We start from the raw sequence: 24,222 nt of genomic DNA on the forward strand, positions 1-24,222 counted from the left end.
CACAAAGCTACAGCAGGGTGTCATCTGACATGAGGGCCAATCAGTTGCCTAGTACGCAATAGGATACTTATATCAAGGTATAGAAAATGGAGCAATGTGGACAGAATGCCCAGCTGAAGACTAAGGTGGTGAGATGAAAGGACCTAGGACAATATTTGAGACTTATACATTTGTTTGAAGGAGTGGTTGATCTTACCATTCTGGAGTTCTCTATAGGTTAAGTGATAGGGATGCGCTAAAATGAAGATGTTAGAATCTGTTGTTTTTATTATTCCCACGAACCGTAGCATAAACCTTCCTCCCTTAACGTATCAGATCACTGAATTGCTATGGTGTACCATAACCTGAAATAATTCCTGTGAGAAGGGTACTCTATCTCTTGGCTGCCAAAGAGAGCTTTCTATCTAAGTCCTCATATAGGTGATAGGGTTGTGTAGAGAGTACCAGCAAATGAGGCAGAGGATTGAAAGAAGTCTGCTAGGTTGAAATCTAAATTAAGATTATAATTTTTAGTGAGTTTTGGATTTTCACAATATGAGACATGCCATAGTGCTAATTGACCCTTTATAAAAATCATGTTTTGGTAGTGTTGCATTTGGTTTTGAAATATTCAAGTTCTAAAAAAAGACTAACAGTGGACTTTTCCATCTGCAGATTATACTGAATGGCCAGCAGAGGCAGTGTTGCAGAGGAATATTTCTCTGCTTGCTGAGACGGAAAAAAAAAGAAAGCTCATTCCTCAGCCTTCTCCATGCCTCGATCAATATATATGGTAAGTCAAAATCTCAATTATTCATTTTGCCATTAATAAAAAGTTCATAGCATCTGATAGCTCTCTGTGCCTTTTAGTGGGGTCTTCCGCATAAATATAATCTTCCAAGACGGTAGCAATATGGATGATGCAATGGCCATCATGATAGTTTATCAAAGACTTTGTCTGCCTAAGTGTCTGAGAAAATCTTCTTTAGATACTTGTGCAGGCAATATGTCCTGTGAGTTAATTACCATCCTTCAGGCTGGAATGAGCTGTCTTAGGTTAGAGCAAATGACTTACATTCAGATGGAGGGAAGCTATTTAACCTGTTTCCCTGCTCTCTGTGAGTGGGACTCTGATACTCCAGATGGACTGCTATTTAGAAACTGTGTTCTTCGAACTCTAGTCCTCTTTGAATAGGAGCCCACTACTTTCGATGGCGCACTGTACTTCCCCCTACAACTCCTACTTGCTGTGCAGTCATATTCCCAGATAATTACCAGGTGTGTAATTTTTGACGTCTGGTCCTCCGGTGTAATCGTCACCCAGGGCGATTGGTCAAGTGGTGCCATTACATCACAAAGCTACAGCAGGGTGTCATCTGACATGAGGGCCAATCAGTTGCCTAGTACGCAATAGGATACTTATATCACGGTATAGAAAATGGAGCAATGTGGACAGAATGCCCAGCTGAAGACTAAGGTGGTGAGATGAAAGGACCTAGGGCAATATTTGAGACTTATACATTTGTTTGAAGGAGTGGTTGATCTTACCATTCTGGAGTTCTCTATAGGTTAAGTGATAGGGATGCGCTAAAATGAAGATGTTAGAATCTGTTGTTTTTATTATTCCCACGAACCGTAGCATAAACCTTCCTCCCTTAACGTATCAGATCACTGAATTGCTATGGTGTACCATAACCTGAAATAATTCCTGTGAGAAGGGTACTCTATCTCTTGGCTGCCAAAGAGAGCTTTCTATCTAAGTCCTCATATAGGTGATAGGGTTGTGTAGAGAGTACCAGCAAATGAGGCAGAGGATTGAAAGAAGTCTGCTAGGTTGAAATCTAAATTAAGATTATAATTTTTAGTGAGTTTTGGATTTTCACAATATGAGACATGCCATAGTGCTAATTGACCCTTTATAAAAATCATGTTTTGGTAGTGTTGCATTTGGTTTTGAAATATTCAAGTTCTAAAAAAAGACTAACAGTGGACTTTTCCATCTGCAGATTATACTGAATGGCCAGCAGAGGCAGTGTTGCAGAGGAATATTTCTCTGCTTGCTGAGACGGAAAAAAAAGAAAGCTCATTCCTCAGCCTTCTCCATGCCTCGATCAATATATATGGTAAGTCAAAATCTCAATTAATCATTTTGCCATTAATAAAAAGTTCATAGCATCTGATAGCTCTCTGTGCCTTTTAGTGGGGTCTTCCGCATAAATATAATCTTCCAAGACGGTAGCAATATGGATGATGCAATGGCCATCATGATAGTTTATCAAAGACTTTGTCTGCCTAAGTGTCTGAGAAAATCTTCTTTAGATACTTGTGCAGGCAATATGTCCTGTGAGTTAATTACCATCCTTCAGGCTGGAATGAGCTGTCTTAGGTTAGAGCAAATGACTTACATTCAGATGGAGGGAAGCTATTTAACCTGTTTCCCTGCTCTCTGTGAGTGGGACTCTGATACTCCAGATGGACTGCTATTTAGAAACTGTGTTCTTCTAACTCTAGTCCTCTTTGAATAGGAGCCCACTACTTTCAATGGCGCACTGTACTTCCCCCTACAACTCCTACTTGCTGTGCAGTCATATTCCCAGATAATTACCTGGTGTGTAATTGGTGACGTCTGGTCCTCCAGTGTAATCGTCACCCAGGGCGATTGGTCAAGTGGTGCCATTACATCACGAAGCTACAGCAGAATGTCATCTGACATGAGGGCTAATCAGTTGCTTCTTCTAACTCTAGCCCTCTTTAAATAGGAGCCCAATACTTTCAATGGCGCACTGTACTTCCCCCTTACACCTCCTACTTGCTGTGTAGTCATATTCACAGATAGTTACCTAGTTTGTAATTGCTGATGTCTGGTCCTCCGGTGTAATCGTCACCCAGGGCGATTGGTCAAGTGGTGCCATTACATCACAAAGCTACAGCAGGGTGTCATCTGACATGAGGGCCAATCAGTTGCCTAGTACGCAATAGGATACTTATATCAAGGTATAGAAAATGGAGCAATGTGGACAGAATGCCCAGCTGAAGACTAAGGTGGTGAGATGAAAGGACGTAGGACAATATTTGAGACTTATACATTTGTTTGAAGGAGTGGTTGATCTTACCATTCTGGAGTTCTCTATAGGTTAAGTGATAGGGATGCGCTAAAATGAAGATGTTAGAATCTGTTGTTTTTATTATTCCCACGAACCGTAGCATAAACCTTCCTCCCTTAACGTATCAGATCACTGAATTGCTATGGTGTACCATAACCTGAAATAATTCCTGTGAGAAGGGTCCTCTATCTCTTGGCTGCCAAAGAGAGCTTTCTATCTAAGTCCTCATATAGGTGATAGGGTTGTGTAGAGAGTACCAGCAAATGAGGCAGAGGATTGAAAGAAGTCTGCTAGGTTGAAATCTAAATTAAGATTATAATTTTTAGTGAGTTTTGGATTTTCACAATATGAGACATGCCATAGTGCTAATTGACCCTTTATAAAAATCATGTTTTGGTAGTGTTGCATTTGGTTTTGAAATATTCAAGTTCTAAAAAAAGACTAACAGTGGACTTTTCCATCTGCAGATTATACTGAATGGCCAGCAGAGGCAGTGTTGCAGAGGAATATTTCTCTGCTTGCTGAGACGGAAAAAAAAGAAAGCTCATTCCTCAGCCTTCTCCATGCCTCGATCAATATATATGGTAAGTCAAAATCTCAATTATTCATTTTGCCATTAATAAAAAGTTCATAGCATCTGATAGCTCTCTGTGCCTTTTAGTGGGGTCTTCCGCATAAATATAATCTTCCAAGACGGTAGCAATATGGATGATGCAATGGCCATCATGATAGTTTATCAAAGACTTTGTCTGCCTAAGTGTCTGAGAAAATCTTCTTTAGATACTTGTGCAGGCAATATGTCCTGTGAGTTAATTACCATCCTTCAGGCTGGAATGAGCTGTCTTAGGTTAGAGCAAATGACTTACATTCAGATGGAGGGAAGCTATTTAACCTGTTTCCCTGCTCTCTGTGAGTGGGACTCTGATACTCCAGATGGACTGCTATTTAGAAACTGTGTTCTTCGAACTCTAGTCCTCTTTGAATAGGAGCCCACTACTTTCAATGGCGCACTGTACTTCCCCCTACAACTCCTACTTGCTGTGCAGTCATATTCCCAGATAATTACCTGGTGTGTAATTGGTGACGTCTGGTCCTCCGGTGTAATCGTCACCCAGGGCGATTGGTCAAGTGGTGCCATTACATCACGAAGCTACAGCAGAATGTCATCTGACATGAGGGCTAATCAGTTGCTTCTTCTAACTCTAGCCCTCTTTAAATAGGAGCCCAATACTTTCAATGGCGCACTGTACTTCCCCCTTACACCTCCTACTTGCTGTGCAGTCATATTCACAGATAGTTACCTAGTTTGTAATTGCTGATGTCTGGTCCTCCGGTGTAATCGTCACCCAGGGCGATTGGTCAAGTGGTGCCATTACATCACAAAGCTACAGCAGGGTGTCATCTGACATGAGGGCCAATCAGTTGCCTAGTACGCAATAGGATACTTATATCAAGGTATAGAAAATGGAGCAATGTGGACAGAATGCCCAGCTGAAGACTAAGGTGGTGAGATGAAAGGACCTAGGGCAATATTTGAGACTTATACATTTGTTTGAAGGAGTGGTTGATCTTACCATTCTGGAGTTCTCTATAGGTTAAGTGATAGGGATGCGCTAAAATGAAGATGTTAGAATCTGTTGTTTTATATTATTCCCACGAACCGTAGCATAAACCTTCCTCCCTTAACGTATCAGATCACTGAATTGCTATGGTGTACCATAACCTGAAATAATTCCTGTGAGAAGGGTACTCTATCTCTTGGCTGCCAAAGAGAGCTTTCTATCTAAGTCCTCATATAGGTGATAGGGTTGTGTAGAGAGTACCAGCAAATGAGGCAGAGGATTGAAAGAAGTCTGCTAGGTTGAAATCTAAATTAAGATTATAATTTTTAGTGAGTTTTGGATTTTCACAATATGAGACATGCCATAGTGCTAATTGACCCTTTATAAAAATCATGTTTTGGTAGTGTTGCATTTGGTTTTGAAATATTCAAGTTCTAAAAAAAGACTAACAGTGGACTTTTCCATCTGCAGATTATACTGAATGGCCAGCAGAGGCAGTGTTGCAGAGGAATATTTCTCTGCTTGCTGAGACGGAAAAAAAAGAAAGCTCATTCCTCAGCCTTCTCCATGCCTCGATCAATATATATGGTAAGTCAAAATCTCAATTATTCATTTTGCCATTAATAAAAAGTTCATAGCATCTGATAGCTCTCTGTGCCTTTTAGTGGGGTCTTCCGCATAAATATAATCTTCCAAGACGGTAGCAATATGGATGATGCAATGGCCATCATGATAGTTTATCAAAGACTTTGTCTGCCTAAGTGTCTGAGAAAATCTTCTTTAGATACTTGTGCAGGCAATATGTCCTGTGAGTTAATTACCATCCTTCAGGCTGGAATGAGCTGTCTTAGGTTAGAGCAAATGACTTACATTCAGATGGAGGGAAGCTATTTAACCTGTTTCCCTGCTCTCTGTGAGTGGGACTCTGATACTCCAGATGGACTGCTATTTAGAAACTGTGTTCTTCGAACTCTAGTCCTCTTTGAATAGGAGCCCACTACTTTCAATGGCGCACTGTACTTCCCCCTACAACTCCTACTTGCTGTGCAGTCATATTCCCAGATAATTACCTGGTGTGTAATTGGTGACGTCTGGTCCTCCGGTGTAATCGTCACCCAGGGCGATTGGTCAAGTGGTGCCATTACATCACGAAGCTACAGCAGAATGTCATCTGACATGAGGGCTAATCAGTTGCTTCTTCTAACTCTAGCCCTCTTTAAATAGGAGCCCAATACTTTCAATGGCGCACTGTACTTCCCCCTTACACCTCCTACTTGCTGTGCAGTCATATTCACAGATAGTTACCTAGTTTGTAATTGCTGATGTCTGGTCCTCCGGTGTAATCGTCACCCAGGGCGATTGGTCAAGTGGTGCCATTACATCACAAAGCTACAGCAGGGTGTCATCTGACATGAGGGCCAATCAGTTGCCTAGTACGCAATAGGATACTTATATCAAGGTATAGAAAATGGAGCAATGTGGACAGAATGCCCAGCTGAAGACTAAGGTGGTGAGATGAAAGGACCTAGGGCAATATTTGAGACTTATACATTTGTTTGAAGGAGTGGTTGATCTTACCATTCTGGAGTTCTCTATAGGTTAAGTGATAGGGATGCGCTAAAATGAAGATGTTAGAATCTGTTGTTTTATATTATTCCCACGAACCGTAGCATAAACCTTCCTCCCTTAACGTATCAGATCACTGAATTGCTATGGTGTACCATAACCTGAAATAATTCCTGTGAGAAGGGTACTCTATCTCTTGGCTGCCAAAGAGAGCTTTCTATCTAAGTCCTCATATAGGTGATAGGGTTGTGTAGAGAGTACCAGCAAATGAGGCAGAGGATTGAAAGAAGTCTGCTAGGTTGAAATCTAAATTAAGATTATAATTTTTAGTGAGTTTTGGATTTTCACAATATGAGACATGCCATAGTGCTAATTGACCCTTTATAAAAATCATGTTTTGGTAGTGTTGCATTTGGTTTTGAAATATTCAAGTTCTAAAAAAAGACTAACAGTGGACTTTTCCATCTGCAGATTATACTGAATGGCCAGCAGAGGCAGTGTTGCAGAGGAATATTTCTCTGCTTGCTGAGACGGAAAAAAAAGAAAGCTCATTCCTCAGCCTTCTCCATGCCTCGATCAATATATATGGTAAGTCAAAATCTCAATTATTCATTTTGCCATTAATAAAAAGTTCATAGCATCTGATAGCTCTCTGTGCCTTTTAGTGGGGTCTTCCGCATAAATATAATCTTCCAAGACGGTAGCAATATGGATGATGCAATGGCCATCATGATAATTTATCAAAGACTTTGTCTGCCTAAGTGTCTGAGAAAATCTTCTTTAGATACTTGTGCAGGCAATATGTCCTGTGAGTTAATTACCATCCTTCAGGCTGGAATGAGCTGTCTTAGGTTAGAGCAAATGACTTACATTCAGATGGAGGGAAGCTATTTAACCTGTTTCCCTGCTCTCTGTGAGTGGGACTCTGATACTCCAGATGGACTGCTATTTAGAAACTGTGTTCTTCTAACTCTAGTCCTCTTTGAATAGGAGCCCACTACTTTCAATGGCGCACTGTACTTCCCCCTACAACTCCTACTTGCTGTGCAGTCATATTCCCAGATAATTACCTGGTGTGTAATTGGTGACGTCTGGTCCTCCAGTGTAATCGTCACCCAGGGCGATTGGTCAAGTGGTGCCATTACATCACGAAGCTACAGCAGAATGTCATCTGACATGAGGGCTAATCAGTTGCTTCTTCTAACTCTAGCCCTCTTTAAATAGGAGCCCAATACTTTCAATGGCGCACTGTACTTCCCCCTTACACCTCCTACTTGCTGTGTAGTCATATTCACAGATAGTTACCTAGTTTGTAATTGCTGATGTCTGGTCCTCCGGTGTAATCGTCACCCAGGGCGATTGGTCAAGTGGTGCCATTACATCACAAAGCTACAGCAGGGTGTCATCTGACATGAGGGCCAATCAGTTGCCTAATACGCAATAGGATACTTATATCAAGGTATAGAAAATGGAGCAATGTGGACAGAATGCCCAGCTGAAGACTAAGGTGGTGAGATGAAAGGACCTAGGACAATATTTGAGACTTATACATTTGTTTGAAGGAGTGGTTGATCTTACCATTCTGGAGTTCTCTATAGGTTAAGTGATAGGGATGCGCTAAAATGAAGATGTTAGAATCTGTTGTTTTTATTATTCCCACGAACCGTAGCATAAACCTTCCTCCCTTAACGTATCAGATCACTGAATTGCTATGGTGTACCATAACCTGAAATAATTCCTGTGAGAAGGGTACTCTATCTCTTGGCTGCCAAAGAGAGCTTTCTATCTAAGTCCTCATATAGGTGATAGGGTTGTGTAGAGAGTACCAGCAAATGAGGCAGAGGATTGAAAGAAGTCTGCTAGGTTGAAATCTAAATTAAGATTATAATTTTTAGTGAGTTTTGGATTTTCACAATATGAGACATGCCATAGTGCTAATTGACCCTTTATAAAAATCATGTTTTGGTAGTGTTGCATTTGGTTTTGAAATATTCAAGTTCTAAAAAAAGACTAACAGTGGACTTTTCCATCCGCAGATTATACTGAATGGCCAGCAGAGGCAGTGTTGCAGAGGAATATTTCTCTGCTTGCTGAGACGGAAAAAAAAAGAAAGCTCATTCCTCAGCCTTCTCCATGCCTCGATCAATATATATGGTAAGTCAAAATCTCAATTATTCATTTTGCCATTAATAAAAAGTTCATAGCATCTGATAGCTCTCTGTGCCTTTTAGTGGGGTCTTCCGCATAAATATAATCTTCCAAGACGGTAGCAATATGGATGATGCAATGGCCATCATGATAGTTTATCAAAGACTTTGTCTGCCTAAGTGTCTGAGAAAATCTTCTTTAGATACTTGTGCAGGCAATATGTCCTGTGAGTTAATTACCATCCTTCAGGCTGGAATGAGCTGTCTTAGGTTAGAGCAAATGACTTACATTCAGATGGAGGGAAGCTATTTAACCTGTTTCCCTGCTCTCTGTGAGTGGGACTCTGATACTCCAGATGGACTGCTATTTAGAAACTGTGTTCTTCGAACTCTAGTCCTCTTTGAATAGGAGCCCACTACTTTCAATGGCGCACTGTACTTCCCCCTACAACTCCTACTTGCTGTGCAGTCATATTCCCAGATAATTACCTGGTGTGTAATTGGTGACGTCTGGTCCTCCGGTGTAATCGTCACCCAGGGCGATTGGTCAAGTGGTGCCATTACATCACAAAGCTACAGCAGGGTGTCATCTGACATGAGGGCCAATCAGTTGCCTAGTACGCAATAGGATACTTATATCACGGTATAGAAAATGGAGCAATGTGGACAGAATGCCCAGCTGAAGACTAAGGTGGTGAGATGAAAGGACCTAGGACAATATTTGAGACTTATACATTTGTTTGAAGGAGTGGTTGATCTTACCATTCTGGAGTTCTCTATAGGTTAAGTGATAGGGATGCGCTAAAATGAAGATGTTAGAATCTGTTGTTTTTATTATTCCCACGAACCGTAGCATAAACCTTCCTCCCTTAACGTATCAGATCACTGAATTGCTATGGTGTACCATAACCTGAAATAATTCCTGTGAGAAGGGTACTCTATCTCTTGGCTGCCAAAGAGAGCTTTCTATCTAAGTCCTCATATAGGTGATAGGGTTGTGTAGAGAGTACCAGCAAATGAGGCAGAGGATTGAAAGAAGTCTGCTAGGTTGAAATCTAAATTAAGATTATAATTTTTAGTGAGTTTTGGATTTTCACAATATGAGACATGCCATAGTGCTAATTGACCCTTTATAAAAATCATGTTTTGGTAGTGTTGCATTTGGTTTTGAAATATTCAAGTTCTAAAAAAAGACTAACAGTGGACTTTTCCATCTGCAGATTATACTGAATGGCCAGCAGAGGCAGTGTTGCAGAGGAATATTTCTCTGCTTGCTGAGACGGAAAAAAAAGAAAGCTCATTCCTCAGCCTTCTCCATGCCTCGATCAATATATATGGTAAGTCAAAATCTCAATTATTCATTTTGCCATTAATAAAAAGTTCATAGCATCTGATAGCTCTCTGTGCCTTTTAGTGGGGTCTTCCGCATAAATATAATCTTCCAAGACGGTAGCAATATGGATGATGCAATGGCCATCATGATAGTTTATCAAAGACTTTGTCTGCCTAAGTGTCTGAGAAAATCTTCTTTAGATACTTGTGCAGGCAATATGTCCTGTGAGTTAATTACCATCCTTCAGGCTGGAATGAGCTGTCTTAGGTTAGAGCAAATGACTTACATTCAGATGGAGGGAAGCTATTTAACCTGTTTCCCTGCTCTCTGTGAGTGGGACTCTGATACTCCAGATGGACTGCTATTTAGAAACTGTGTTCTTCTAACTCTAGTCCTCTTTGAATAGGAGCCCACTACTTTCAATGGCGCACTGTACTTCCCCCTACAACTCCTACTTGCTGTGCAGTCATATTCCCAGATAATTACCTGGTGTGTAATTGGTGACGTCTGGTCCTCCAGTGGAATCGTCACCCAGGGCGATTGGTCAAGTGGTGCCATTACATCACGAAGCTACAGCAGAATGTCATCTGACATGAGGGCTAATCAGTTGCTTCTTCTAACTCTAGCCCTCTTTAAATAGGAGCCCAATACTTTCAATGGCGCACTGTACTTCCCCCTTACACCTCCTACTTGCTGTGTAGTCATATTCACAGATAGTTACCTAGTTTGTAATTGCTGATGTCTGGTCCTCCGGTGTAATCGTCACCCAGGGCGATTGGTCAAGTGGTGCCATTACATCACAAAGCTACAGCAGGGTGTCATCTGACATGAGGGCCAATCAGTTGCCTAGTACGCAATAGGATACTTATATCAAGGTATAGAAAATGGAGCAATGTGGACAGAATGCCCAGCTGAAGACTAAGGTGGTGAGATGAAAGGACCTAGGACAATATTTGAGACTTATACATTTGTTTGAAGGAGTGGTTGATCTTACCATTCTGGAGTTCTCTATAGGTTAAGTGATAGGGATGCGCTAAAATGAAGATGTTAGAATCTGTTGTTTTTATTATTCCCACGAACCGTAGCATAAACCTTCCTCCCTTAACGTATCAGATCACTGAATTGCTATGGTGTACCATAACCTGAAATAATTCCTGTGAGAAGGGTACTCTATCTCTTGGCTGCCAAAGAGAGCTTTCTATCTAAGTCCTCATATAGGTGATAGGGTTGTGTAGAGAGTACCAGCAAATGAGGCAGAGGATTGAAAGAAGTCTGCTAGGTTGAAATCTAAATTAAGATTATAATTTTTAGTGAGTTTTGGATTTTCACAATATGAGACATGCCATAGTGCTAATTGACCCTTTATAAAAATCATGTTTTGGTAGTATTGCATTTGGTTTTGAAATATTCAAGTTCTAAAAAAAGACTAACAGTGGACTTTTCCATCTGCAGATTATACTGAATGGCCAGCAGAGGCAGTGTTGCAGAGGAATATTTCTCTGCTTGCTGAGACGGAAAAAAAAAGAAAGCTCATTCCTCAGCCTTCTCCATGCCTCGATCAATATATATGGTAAGTCAAAATCTCAATTATTCATTTTGCCATTAATAAAAAGTTCATAGCATCTGATAGCTCTCTGTGCCTTTTAGTGGGGTCTTCCGCATAAATATAATCTTCCAAGACGGTAGCAATATGGATGATGCAATGGCCATCATGATAGTTTATCAAAGACTTTGTCTGCCTAAGTGTCTGAGAAAATCTTCTTTAGATACTTGTGCAGGCAATATGTCCTGTGAGTTAATTACCATCCTTCAGGCTGGAATGAGCTGTCTTAGGTTAGAGCAAATGACTTACATTCAGATGGAGGGAAGCTATTTAACCTGTTTCCCTGCTCTCTGTGAGTGGGACTCTGATACTCCAGATGGACTGCTATTTAGAAACTGTGTTCTTCGAACTCTAGTCCTCTTTGAATAGGAGCCCACTACTTTCGATGGCGCACTGTACTTCCCCCTACAACTCCTACTTGCTGTGCAGTCATATTCCCAGATATTTACCTGGTGTGTAATTGGTGACGTCTGGTCCTCCGGTGTAATCGTCACCCAGGGCGATTGGTCAAGTGGTGCCATTACATCACAAAGCTACAGCAGGGTGTCATCTGACATGAGGGCCAATCAGTTGCCTAGTACGCAATAGGATACTTATATCACGGTATAGAAAATGGAGCAATGTGGACAGAATGCCCAGCTGAAGACTAAGGTGGTGAGATGAAAGGACCTAGGGCAATATTTGAGACTTATACATTTGTTTGAAGGAGTGGTTGATCTTACCATTCTGGAGTTCTCTATAGGTTAAGTGATAGGGATGCGCTAAAATGAAGATGTTAGAATCTGTTGTTTTTATTATTCCCACGAACCGTAGCATAAACCTTCCTCCCTTAACGTATCAGATCACTGAATTGCTATGGTGTACCATAACCTGAAATAATTCCTGTGAGAAGGGTACTCTATCTCTTGGCTGCCAAAGAGAGCTTTCTATCTAAGTCCTCATATAGGTGATAGGGTTGTGTAGAGAGTACCAGCAAATGAGGCAGAGGATTGAAAGAAGTCTGCTAGGTTGAAATCTAAATTAAGATTATAATTTTTAGTGAGTTTTGGATTTTCACAATATGAGACATGCCATAGTGCTAATTGACCCTTTACAAAAATCATGTTTTGGTAGTGTTGCATTTGGTTTTGAAATATTCAAGTTCTAAAAAAAGACTAACAGTGGACTTTTCCATCTGCAGATTATACTGAATGGCCAGCAGAGGCAGTGTTGCAGAGGAATATTTCTCTGCTTGCTGAGACGGAAAAAAAAGAAAGCTCATTCCTCAGCCTTCTCCATGCCTCGATCAATATATATGGTAAGTCAAAATCTCAATTATTCATTTTGCCATTAATAAAAAGTTCATAGCATCTGATAGCTCTCTGTGCCTTTTAGTGGGGTCTTCCGCATAAATATAATCTTCCAAGACGGTAGCAATATGGATGATGCAATGGCCATCATGATAGTTTATCAAAGACTTTGTCTGCCTAAGTGTCTGAGAAAATCTTCTTTAGATACTTGTGCAGGCAATATGTCCTGTGAGTTAATTACCATCCTTCAGGCTGGAATGAGCTGTCTTAGGTTAGAGCAAATGACTTACATTCAGATGGAGGGAAGCTATTTAACCTGTTTCCCTGCTCTCTGTGAGTGGGACTCTGATACTCCAGATGGACTGCTATTTAGAAACTGTGTTCTTCTAACTCTAGTCCTCTTTGAATAGGAGCCCACTACTTTCAATGGCGCACTGTACTTCCCCCTACAACTCCTACTTGCTGTGCAGTCATATTCCCAGATAATTACCTGGTGTGTAATTGGTGACGTCTGGTCCTCCAGTGTAATCGTCACCCAGGGCGATTGGTCAAGTGGTGCCATTACATCACGAAGCTACAGCAGAATGTCATCTGACATGAGGGCTAATCAGTTGCTTCTTCTAACTCTAGCCCTCTTTAAATAGGAGCCCAATACTTTCAATGGCGCACTGTACTTCCCCCTTACACCTCCTACTTGCTGTGTAGTCATATTCACAGATAGTTACCTAGTTTGTAATTGCTGATGTCTGGTCCTCCGGTGTAATCGTCACCCAGGGCGATTGGTCAAGTGGTGCCATTACATCACAAAGCTACAGCAGGGTGTCATCTGACATGAGGGCCAATCAGTTGCCTAGTACGCAATAGGATACTTATATCAAGGTATAGAAAATGGAGCAATGTGGACAGAATGCCCAGCTGAAGACTAAGGTGGTGAGATGAAAGGACCTAGGACAATATTTGAGACTTATACATTTGTTTGAAGGAGTGGTTGATCTTACCATTCTGGAGTTCTCTATAGGTTAAGTGATAGGGATGCGCTAAAATGAAGATGTTAGAATCTGTTGTTTTTATTATTCCCACGAACCGTAGCATAAACCTTCCTCCCTTAACGTATCAGATCACTGAATTGCTATGGTGTACCATAACCTGAAATAATTCCTGTGAGAAGGGTACTCTATCTCTTGGCTGCCAAAGAGAGCTTTCTATCTAAGTCCTCATATAGGTGATAGGGTTGTGTAGAGAGTACCAGCAAATGAGGCAGAGGATTGAAAGAAGTCTGCTAGGTTGAAATCTAAATTAAGATTATAATTTTTAGTGAGTTTTGGATTTTCACAATATGAGACATGCCATAGTGCTAATTGACCCTTTACAAAAATCATGTTTTGGTAGTGTTGCATTTGGTTTTGAAATATTCAAGTTCTAAAAAAAGACTAACAGTGGACTTTTCCATCTGCAGATTATACTGAATGGCCAGCAGAGGCAGTGTTGCAGAGGAATATTTCTCTGCTTGCTGAGACGGAAAAAAAAGAAAGCTCATTCCTCAGCCTTCTCCATGCCTCGATCAATATATATGGTAAGTCAAAATCTCAATTATTCATTTTGCCATTAATAAAAAGTTCATAGCATCTGATAGCTCTCTGTGCCTTTTAGTGGGGTCTTCCGCATAAATATAATCTTCCAAGACGGTAGCAATATGGATGATGCAATGGCCATCATGATAGTTTATCAAAGACTTTGTCTGCCTAAGTGTCTGAGAAAATCTTCTTTAGATACTTGTGCAGGCAATATGTCCTGTGAGTTAATTACCATCCTTCAGGCTGGAATGAGCTGTCTTAGGTTAGAGCAAATGACTTACATTCAGATGGAGGGAAGCTATTTAACCTGTTTCCCTGCTCTCTGTGAGTGGGACTCTGATACTCCAGATGGACTGCTATTTAGAAACTGTGTTCTTCTAACTCTAGTCCTCTTTGAATAGGAGCCCACTACTTTCAATGGCGCACTGTACTTCCCCCTACAACTCCTACTTGCTGTGCAGTCATATTCCCAGATAATTACCTGGTGTGTAATTGGTGACGTCTGGTCCTCCAGTGTAATCGTCACCCAGGGCGATTGGTCAAGTGGTGCCATTACATCACGAAGCTACAGCAGAATGTCATCTGACATGAGGGCTAATCAGTTGCTTCTTCTAACTCTAGCCCTCTTTAAATAGGAGCCCAATACTTTCAATGGCGCACTGTACTTCCCCCTTACACCTCCTACTTGCTGTGTAGTCATATTCACAGATAGTTACCTAGTTTGTAATTGCTGATGTCTGGTCCTCCGGTGTAATCGTCACCCAGGGCGATTGGTCAAGTGGTGCCATTACATCACAAAGCTACAGCAGGGTGTCATCTGACATGAGGGCCAATCAGTTGCCTAGTACGCAATAGGATACTTATATCAAGGTATAGAAAATGGAGCAATGTGGACAGAATGCCCAGCTGAAGACTAAGGTGGTGAGATGAAAGGACCTAGGACAATATTTGAGACTTATACATTTGTTTGAAGGAGTGGTTGATCTTACCATTCTGGAGTTCTCTATAGGTTAAGTGATAGGGATGCGCTAAAATGAAGATGTTAGAATCTGTTGTTTTTATTATTCCCACGAACCGTAGCATAAACCTTCCTCCCTTAACGTATCAGATCACTGAATTGCTATGGTGTACCATAACCTGAAATAATTCCTGTGAGAAGGGTACTCTATCTCTTGGCTGCCAAAGAGAGCTTTCTATCTAAGTCCTCATATAGGTGATAGGGTTGTGTAGAGAGTACCAGCAAATGAGGCAGAGGATTGAAAGAAGTCTGCTAGGTTGAAATCTAAATTAAGATTATAATTTTTAGTGAGTTTTGGATTTTCACAATATGAGACATGCCATAGTGCTAATTGACCCTTTACAAAAATCATGTTTTGGTAGTGTTGCATTTGGTTTTGAAATATTCAAGTTCTAAAAAAAGACTAACAGTGGACTTTTCCATCTGCAGATTATACTGAATGGCCAGCAGAGGCAGTGTTGCAGAGGAATATTTCTCTGCTTGCTGAGACGGAAAAAAAAGAAAGCTCATTCCTCAGCCTTCTCCATGCCTCGATCAATATATATGGTAAGTCAAAATCTCAATTATTCATTTTGCCATTAATAAAAAGTTCATAGCATCTGATAGCTCTCTGTGCCTTTTAGTGGGGTCTTCCGCATAAATATAATCTTCCAAGACGGTAGCAATATGGATGATGCAATGGCCATCATGATAGTTTATCAAAGACTTTGTCTGCCTAAGTGTCTGAGAAAATCTTCTTTAGATACTTGTGCAGGCAATATGTCCTGTGAGTTAATTACCATCCTTCAGGCTGGAATGAGCTGTCTTAGGTTAGAGCAAATGACTTACATTCAGATGGAGGGAAGCTATTTAACCTGTTTCCCTGCTCTCTGTGAGTGGGACTCTGATACTCCAGATGGACTGCTATTTAGAAACTGTGTTCTTCTAACTCTAGTCCTCTTTGAATAGGAGCCCACTACTTTCAATGGCGCACTGTACTTCCCCCTACAACTCCTACTTGCTGTGCAGTCATATTCCCAGATAATTACCTGGTGTGTAATTGGTGACGTCTGGTCCTCCAGTGTAATCGTCACCCAGGGCGATTGGTCAAGTGGTGCCATTACATCACGAAGCTACAGCAGAATGTCATCTGACATGAGGGCTAATCAGTTGCTTCTTCTAACTCTAGCCCTCTTTAAATAGGAGCCCAATACTTTCAATGGCGCACTGTACTTCCCCCTTACACCTCCTACTTGCTGTGTAGTCATATTCACAGATAGTTACCTAGTTTGTAATTGCTGATGTCTGGTCCTCCGGTGTAATCGTCACCCAGGGCGATTGGTCAAGTGGTGCCATTACATCACAAAGCTACAGCAGGGTGTCATCTGACATGAGGGCCAATCAGTTGCCTAGTACGCAATAGGATACTTATATCAAGGTATAGAAAATGGAGCAATGTGGACAGAATGCCCAGCTGAAGACTAAGGTGGTGAGATGAAAGGACCTAGGACAATATTTGAGACTTATACATTTGTTTGAAGGAGTGGTTGATCTTACCATTCTGGAGTTCTCTATAGGTTAAGTGATAGGGATGCGCTAAAATGAAGATGTTAGAATCTGTTGTTTTTATTATTCCCACGAACCGTAGCATAAACCTTCCTCCCTTAACGTATCAGATCACTGAATTGCTATGGTGTACCATAACCTGAAATAATTCCTGTGAGAAGGGTACTCTATCTCTTGGCTGCCAAAGAGAGCTTTCTATCTAAGTCCTCATATAGGTGATAGGGTTGTGTAGAGAGTACCAGCAAATGAGGCAGAGGATTGAAAGAAGTCTGCTAGGTTGAAATCTAAATTAAGATTATAATTTTTAGTGAGTTTTGGATTTTCACAATATGAGACATGCCATAGTGCTAATTGACCCTTTATAAAAATCATGTTTTGGTAGTGTTGCATTTGGTTTTGAAATATTCAAGTTCTAAAAAAAGACTAACAGTGGACTTTTCCATCTGCAGATTATACTGAATGGCCAGCAGAGGCAGTGTTGCAGAGGAATATTTCTCTGCTTGCTGAGACGGAAAAAAAAAGAAAGCTCATTCCTCAGCCTTCTCCATGCCTCGATCAATATATATGGTAAGTCAAAATCTCAATTATTCATTTTGCCATTAATAAAAAGTTCATAGCATCTGATAGCTCTCTGTGCCTTTTAGTGGGGTCTTCCGCATAAATATAATCTTCCAAGACGGTAGCAATATGGATGATGCAATGGCCATCATGATAGTTTATCAAAGACTTTGTCTGCCTAAGTGTCTGAGAAAATCTTCTTTAGATACTTGTGCAGGCAATATGTCCTGTGAGTTAATTACCATCCTTCAGGTTGGAATGAGCTGTCTTAGGTTAGAGCAAATGACTTACATTCAGATGGAGGGAAGCTATTTAACCTGTTTCCCTGCTCTCTGTGAGTGGGACTCTGATACTCCAGATGGACTGCTATTTAGAAACTGTGTTCTTCGAACTCTAGTCCTCTTTGAATAGGAGCCCACTACTTTCAATGGCGCACTGTACTTCCCCCTACAACTCCTACTTGCTGTGCAGTCATATTCCCAGATAATTACCTGGTGTGTAATTGGTGACGTCTGGTCCTCCGGTGTAATCGTCACCCAGGGCGATTGGTCAAGTGGTGCCATTACATCACAAAGCTACAGCAGGGTGTCATCTGACATGAGGGCCAATCAGTTGCCTAGTACGCAATAGGATACTTATATCACGGTATAGAAAATGGAGCAATGTGGACAGAATGCCCAGCTGAAGACTAAGGTGGTGAGATGAAAGGACCTAGGGCAATATTTGAGACTTATACATTTGTTTGAAGGAGTGGTTGATCTTACTATTCTGGAGTTCTCTATAGGTTAAGTGATAGGGATGCGCTAAAATGAAGATGTTAGAATCTGTTGTTTTTATTATTCCCACGAACCGTAGCATAAACCTTCCTCCCTTAACGTATCAGATCACTGAATTGCTATGGTGTACCATAACCTGAAATAATTCCTGTGAGAAGGGTACTCTATCTCTTGGCTGCCAAAGAGAGCTTTCTATCTAAGTCCTCATATAGGTGATAGGGTTGTGTAGAGAGTACCAGCAAATGAGGCAGAGGATTGAAAGAAGTCTGCTAGGTTGAAATCTAAATTAAGATTATAATTTTTAGTGAGTTTTGGATTTTCACAATATGAGACATGCCATAGTGCTAATTGACCCTTTATAAAAATCATGTTTTGGTAGTGTTGCATTTGGTTTTGAAATATTCAAGTTCTAAAAAAAGACTAACAGTGGACTTTTCCATCTGCAGATTATACTGAATGGCCAGCAGAGGCAGTGTTGCAGAGGAATATTTCTCTGCTTGCTGAGACGGAAAAAAAAGAAAGCTCATTCCTCAGCCTTCTCCATGCCTCGATCAATATATATGGTAAGTCAAAATCTCAATTATTCATTTTGCCATTAATAAAAAGTTCATAGCATCTGATAGCTCTCTGTGCCTTTTAGTGGGGTCTTCCGCATAAATATAATCTTCCAAGACGGTAGCAATATGGATGATGCAATGGCCATCATGATAGTTTATCAAAGACTTTGTCTGCCTAAGTGTCTGAGAAAATCTTCTTTAGATACTTGTGCAGGCAATATGTCCTGTGAGTTAATTACCATCCTTCAGGCTGGAATGAGCTGTCTTAGGTTAGAGCAAATGACTTACATTCAGATGGAGGGAAGCTATTTAACCTGTTTCCCTGCTCTCTGTGAGTGGGACTCTGATACTCCAGATGGACTGCTATTTAGAAACTGTGTTCTTCGAACTCTAGTCCTCTTTGAATAGGAGCCCACTACTTTCAATGGCGCACTGTACTTCCCCCTACAACTCCTACTTGCTGTGCAGTCATATTCCCAGATAATTACCTGGTGTGTAATTGGTGACGTCTGGTCCTCCGGTGTAATCGTCACCCAGGGCGATTGGTCAAGTGGTGCCATTACATCACAAAGCTACAGCAGGGTGTCATCTGACATGAGGGCCAATCAGTTGCCTAGTACGCAATAGGATACTTATATCACGGTATAGAAAATGGAGCAATGTGGACAGAATGCCCAGCTGAAGACTAAGGTGGTGAGATGAAAGGACCTAGGGCAATATTTGAGACTTATACATTTGTTTGAAGGAGTGGTTGATCTTACTATTCTGGAGTTCTCTATAGGTTAAGTGATAGGGATGCGCTAAAATGAAGATGTTAGAATCTGTTGTTTTTATTATTCCCACGAACCGTAGCATAAACCTTCCTCCCTTAACGTATCAGATCACTGAATTGCTATGGTGTACCATAACCTGAAATAATTCCTGTGAGAAGGGTACTCTATCTCTTGGCTGCCAAAGAGAGCTTTCTATCTAAGTCCTCATATAGGTGATAGGGTTGTGTAGAGAGTACCAGCAAATGAGGCAGAGGATTGAAAGAAGTCTGCTAGGTTGAAATCTAAATTAAGATTATAATTTTTAGTGAGTTTTGGATTTTCACAATATGAGACATGCCATAGTGCTAATTGACCCTTTATAAAAATCATGTTTTGGTAGTGTTGCATTTGGTTTTGAAATATTCAAGTTCTAAAAAAAGACTAACAGTGGACTTTTCCATCTGCAGATTATACTGAATGGCCAGCAGAGGCAGTGTTGCAGAGGAATATTTCTCTGCTTGCTGAGACGGAAAAAAAAGAAAGCTCATTCCTCAGCCTTCTCCATGCCTCGATCAATATATATGGTAAGTCAAAATCTCAATTATTCATTTTGCCATTAATAAAAAGTTCATAGCATCTGATAGCTCTCTGTGCCTTTTAGTGGGGTCTTCCGCATAAATATAATCTTCCAAGACGGTAGCAATATGGATGATGCAATGGCCATCATGATAGTTTATCAAAGACTTTGTCTGCCTAAGTGTCTGAGAAAATCTTCTTTAGATACTTGTGCAGGCAATATGTCCTGTGAGTTAATTACCATCCTTCAGGCTGGAATGAGCTGTCTTAGGTTAGAGCAAATGACTTACATTCAGATGGAGGGAAGCTATTTAACCTGTTTCCCTGCTCTCTGTGAGTGGGACTCTGATACTCCAGATGGACTGCTATTTAGAAACTGTGTTCTTCGAACTCTAGTCCTCTTTGAATAGGAGCCCACTACTTTCAATGGCGCACTGTACTTCCCCCTACAACTCCTACTTGCTGTGCAGTCATATTCCCAGATAATTACCTGGTGTGTAATTGGTGACGTCTGGTCCTCCGGTGTAATCGTCACCCAGGGCGATTGGTCAAGTGGTGCCATTACATCACAAAGCTACAGCAGGGTGTCATCTGACATGAGGGCCAATCAGTTGCCTAGTACGCAATAGGATACTTATATCACGGTATAGAAAATGGAGCAATGTGGACAGAATGCCCAGCTGAAGACTAAGGTGGTGAGATGAAAGGACCTAGGGCAATATTTGAGACTTATACATTTGTTTGAAGGAGTGGTTGATCTTACTATTCTGGAGTTCTCTATAGGTTAAGTGATAGGGATGCGCTAAAATGAAGATGTTAGAATCTGTTGTTTTTATTATTCCCACGAACCGTAGCATAAACCTTCCTCCCTTAACGTATCAGATCACTGAATTGCTATGGTGTACCATAACCTGAAATAATTCCTGTGAGAAGGGTACTCTATCTCTTGGCTGCCAAAGAGAGCTTTCTATCTAAGTCCTCATATAGGTGATAGGGTTGTGTAGAGAGTACCAGCAAATGAGGCAGAGGATTGAAAGAAGTCTGCTAGGTTGAAATCTAAATTAAGATTATAATTTTTAGTGAGTTTTGGATTTTCACAATATGAGACATGCCATAGTGCTAATTGACCCTTTATAAAAATCATGTTTTGGTAGTGTTGCATTTGGTTTTGAAATATTCAAGTTCTAAAAAAAGACTAACAGTGGACTTTTCCATCTGCAGATTATACTGAATGGCCAGCAGAGGCAGTGTTGCAGAGGAATATTTCTCTGCTTGCTGAGACGGAAAAAAAAGAAAGCTCATTCCTCAGCCTTCTCCATGCCTCGATCAATATATATGGTAAGTCAAAATCTCAATTATTCATTTTGCCATTAATAAAAAGTTCATAGCATCTGATAGCTCTCTGTGCCTTTTAGTGGGGTCTTCCGCATAAATATAATCTTCCAAGACGGTAGCAATATGGATGATGCAATGGCCATCATGATAGTTTATCAAAGACTTTGTCTGCCTAAGTGTCTGAGAAAATCTTCTTTAGATACTTGTGCAGGCAATATGTCCTGTGAGTTAATTACCATCCTTCAGGCTGGAATGAGCTGTCTTAGGTTAGAGCAAATGACTTACATTCAGATGGAGGGAAGCTATTTAACCTGTTTCCCTGCTCTCTGTGAGTGGGACTCTGATACTCCAGATGGACTGCTATTTAGAAACTGTGTTCTTCGAACTCTAGTCCTCTTTGAATAGGAGCCCACTACTTTCAATGGCGCACTGTACTTCCCCCTACAACTCCTACTTGCTGTGCAGTCATATTCCCAGATAATTACCTGGTGTGTAATTGGTGACGTCTGGTCCTCCGGTGTAATCGTCACCCAGGGCGATTGGTCAAGTGGTGCCATTACATCACAAAGCTACAGCAGGGTGTCATCTGACATGAGGGCCAATCAGTTGCCTAGTACGCAATAGGATACTTATATCACGGTATAGAAAATGGAGCAATGTGGACAGAATGCCCAGCTGAAGACTAAGGTGGTGAGATGAAAGGACCTAGGGCAATATTTGAGACTTATACATTTGTTTGAAGGAGTGGTTGATCTTACCATTCTGGAGTTCTCTATAGGTTAAGTGATAGGGATGCGCTAAAATGAAGATGTTAGAATCTGTTGTTTTTATTATTCCCACGAACCGTAGCATAAACCTTCCTCCCTTAACGTATCAGATCACTGAATTGCTATGGTGTACCATAACCTGAAATAATTCCTGTGAGAAGGGTACTCTATCTCTTGGCTGCCAAAGAGAGCTTTCTATCTAAGTCCTCATATAGGTGATAGGGTTGTGTAGAGAGTACCAGCAAATGAGGCAGAGGATTGAAAGAAGTCTGCTAGGTTGAAATCTAAATTAAGATTATAATTTTTAGTGAGTTTTGGATTTTCACAATATGAGACATGCCATAGTGCTAATTGACCCTTTATAAAAATCATGTTTTGGTAGTGTTGCATTTGGTTTTGAAATATTCAAGTTCTAAAAAAAGACTAACAGTGGACTTTTCCATCTGCAGATTATACTGAATGGCCAGCAGAGGCAGTGTTGCAGAGGAATATTTCTCTGCTTGCTGAGACGGAAAAAAAAAGAAAGCTCATTCCTCAGCCTTCTCCATGCCTCGATCAATATATATGGTAAGTCAAAATCTCAATTATTCATTTTGCCATTAATAAAAAGTTCATAGCATCTGATAGCTCTCTGTGCCTTTTAGTGGGGTCTTCCGCATAAATATAATCTTCCAAGACGGTAGCAATATGGATGATGCAATGGCCATCATGATAGTTTATCAAAGACTTTGTCTGCCTAAGTGTCTGAGAAAATCTTCTTTAGATACTTGTGCAGGCAATATGTCCTGTGAGTTAATTACCATCCTTCAGGCTGGAATGAGCTGTCTTAGGTTAGAGCAAATGACTTACATTCAGATGGAGGGAAGCTATTTAACCTGTTTCCCTGCTCTCTGTGAGTGGGACTCTGATACTCCAGATGGACTGCTATTTAGAAACTGTGTTCTTCGAACTCTAGTCCTCTTTGAATAGGAGCCCACTACTTTCAATGGCGCACTGTACTTCCCCCTACAACTCCTACTTGCTGTGCAGTCATATTCCCAGATAATTACCTGGTGTGTAATTGGTGACGTCTGGTCCTCCGGTGTAATCGTCACCCAGGGCGATTGGTCAAGTGGTGCCATTACATCACAAAGCTACAGCAGGGTGTCATCTGACATGAGGGCCAATCAGTTGCCTAGTACGCAATAGGATACTTATATCACGGTATAGAAAATGGAGCAATGTGGACAGAATGCCCAGCTGAAGACTAAGGTGGTGAGATGAAAGGACCTAGGGCAATATTTGAGACTTATACATTTGTTTGAAGGAGTGGTTGATCTTACCATTCTGGAGTTCTCTATAGGTTAAGTGATAGGGATGCGCTAAAATGAAGATGTTAGAATCTGTTGTTTTTATTATTCCCACGAACCGTAGCATAAACCTTCCTCCCTTAACGTATCAGATCACTGAATTGCTATGGTGTACCATAACCTGAAATAATTCCTGTGAGAAGGGTACTCTATCTCTTGGCTGCCAAAGAGAGCTTTCTATCTAAGTCCTCATATAGGTGATAGGGTTGTGTAGAGAGTACCAGCAAATGAGGCAGAGGATTGAAAGAAGTCTGCTAGGTTGAAATCTAAATTAAGATTATAATTTTTAGTGAGTTTTGGATTTTCACAATATGAGACATGCCATAGTGCTAATTGACCCTTTATAAAAATCATGTTTTGGTAGTGTTGCATTTGGTTTTGAAATATTCAAGTTCTAAAAAAAGACTAACAGTGGACTTTTCCATCTGCAGATTATACTGAATGGCCAGCAGAGGCAGTGTTGCAGAGGAATATTTCTCTGCTTGCTGAGACGGAAAAAAAAAGAAAGCTCATTCCTCAGCCTTCTCCATGCCTCGATCAATATATATGGTAAGTCAAAATCTCAATTATTCATTTTGCCATTAATAAAAAGTTCATAGCATCTGATAGCTCTCTGTGCCTTTTAGTGGGGTCTTCCGCATAAATATAATCTTCCAAGACGGTAGCAATATGGATGATGCAATGGCCATCATGATAGTTTATCAAAGACTTTGTCTGCCTAAGTGTCTGAGAAAATCTTCTTTAGATACTTGTGCAGGCAATATGTCCTGTGAGTTAATTACCATCCTTCAGGCTGGAATGAGCTGTCTTAGGTTAGAGCAAATGACTTACA

This window comes from Lissotriton vulgaris, chromosome 7 (genome assembly GCF_964263255.1).
Source record: "Lissotriton vulgaris chromosome 7, aLisVul1.2, whole genome shotgun sequence".
Lineage (NCBI taxonomy): Eukaryota > Metazoa > Chordata > Amphibia > Caudata > Salamandridae > Lissotriton > Lissotriton vulgaris.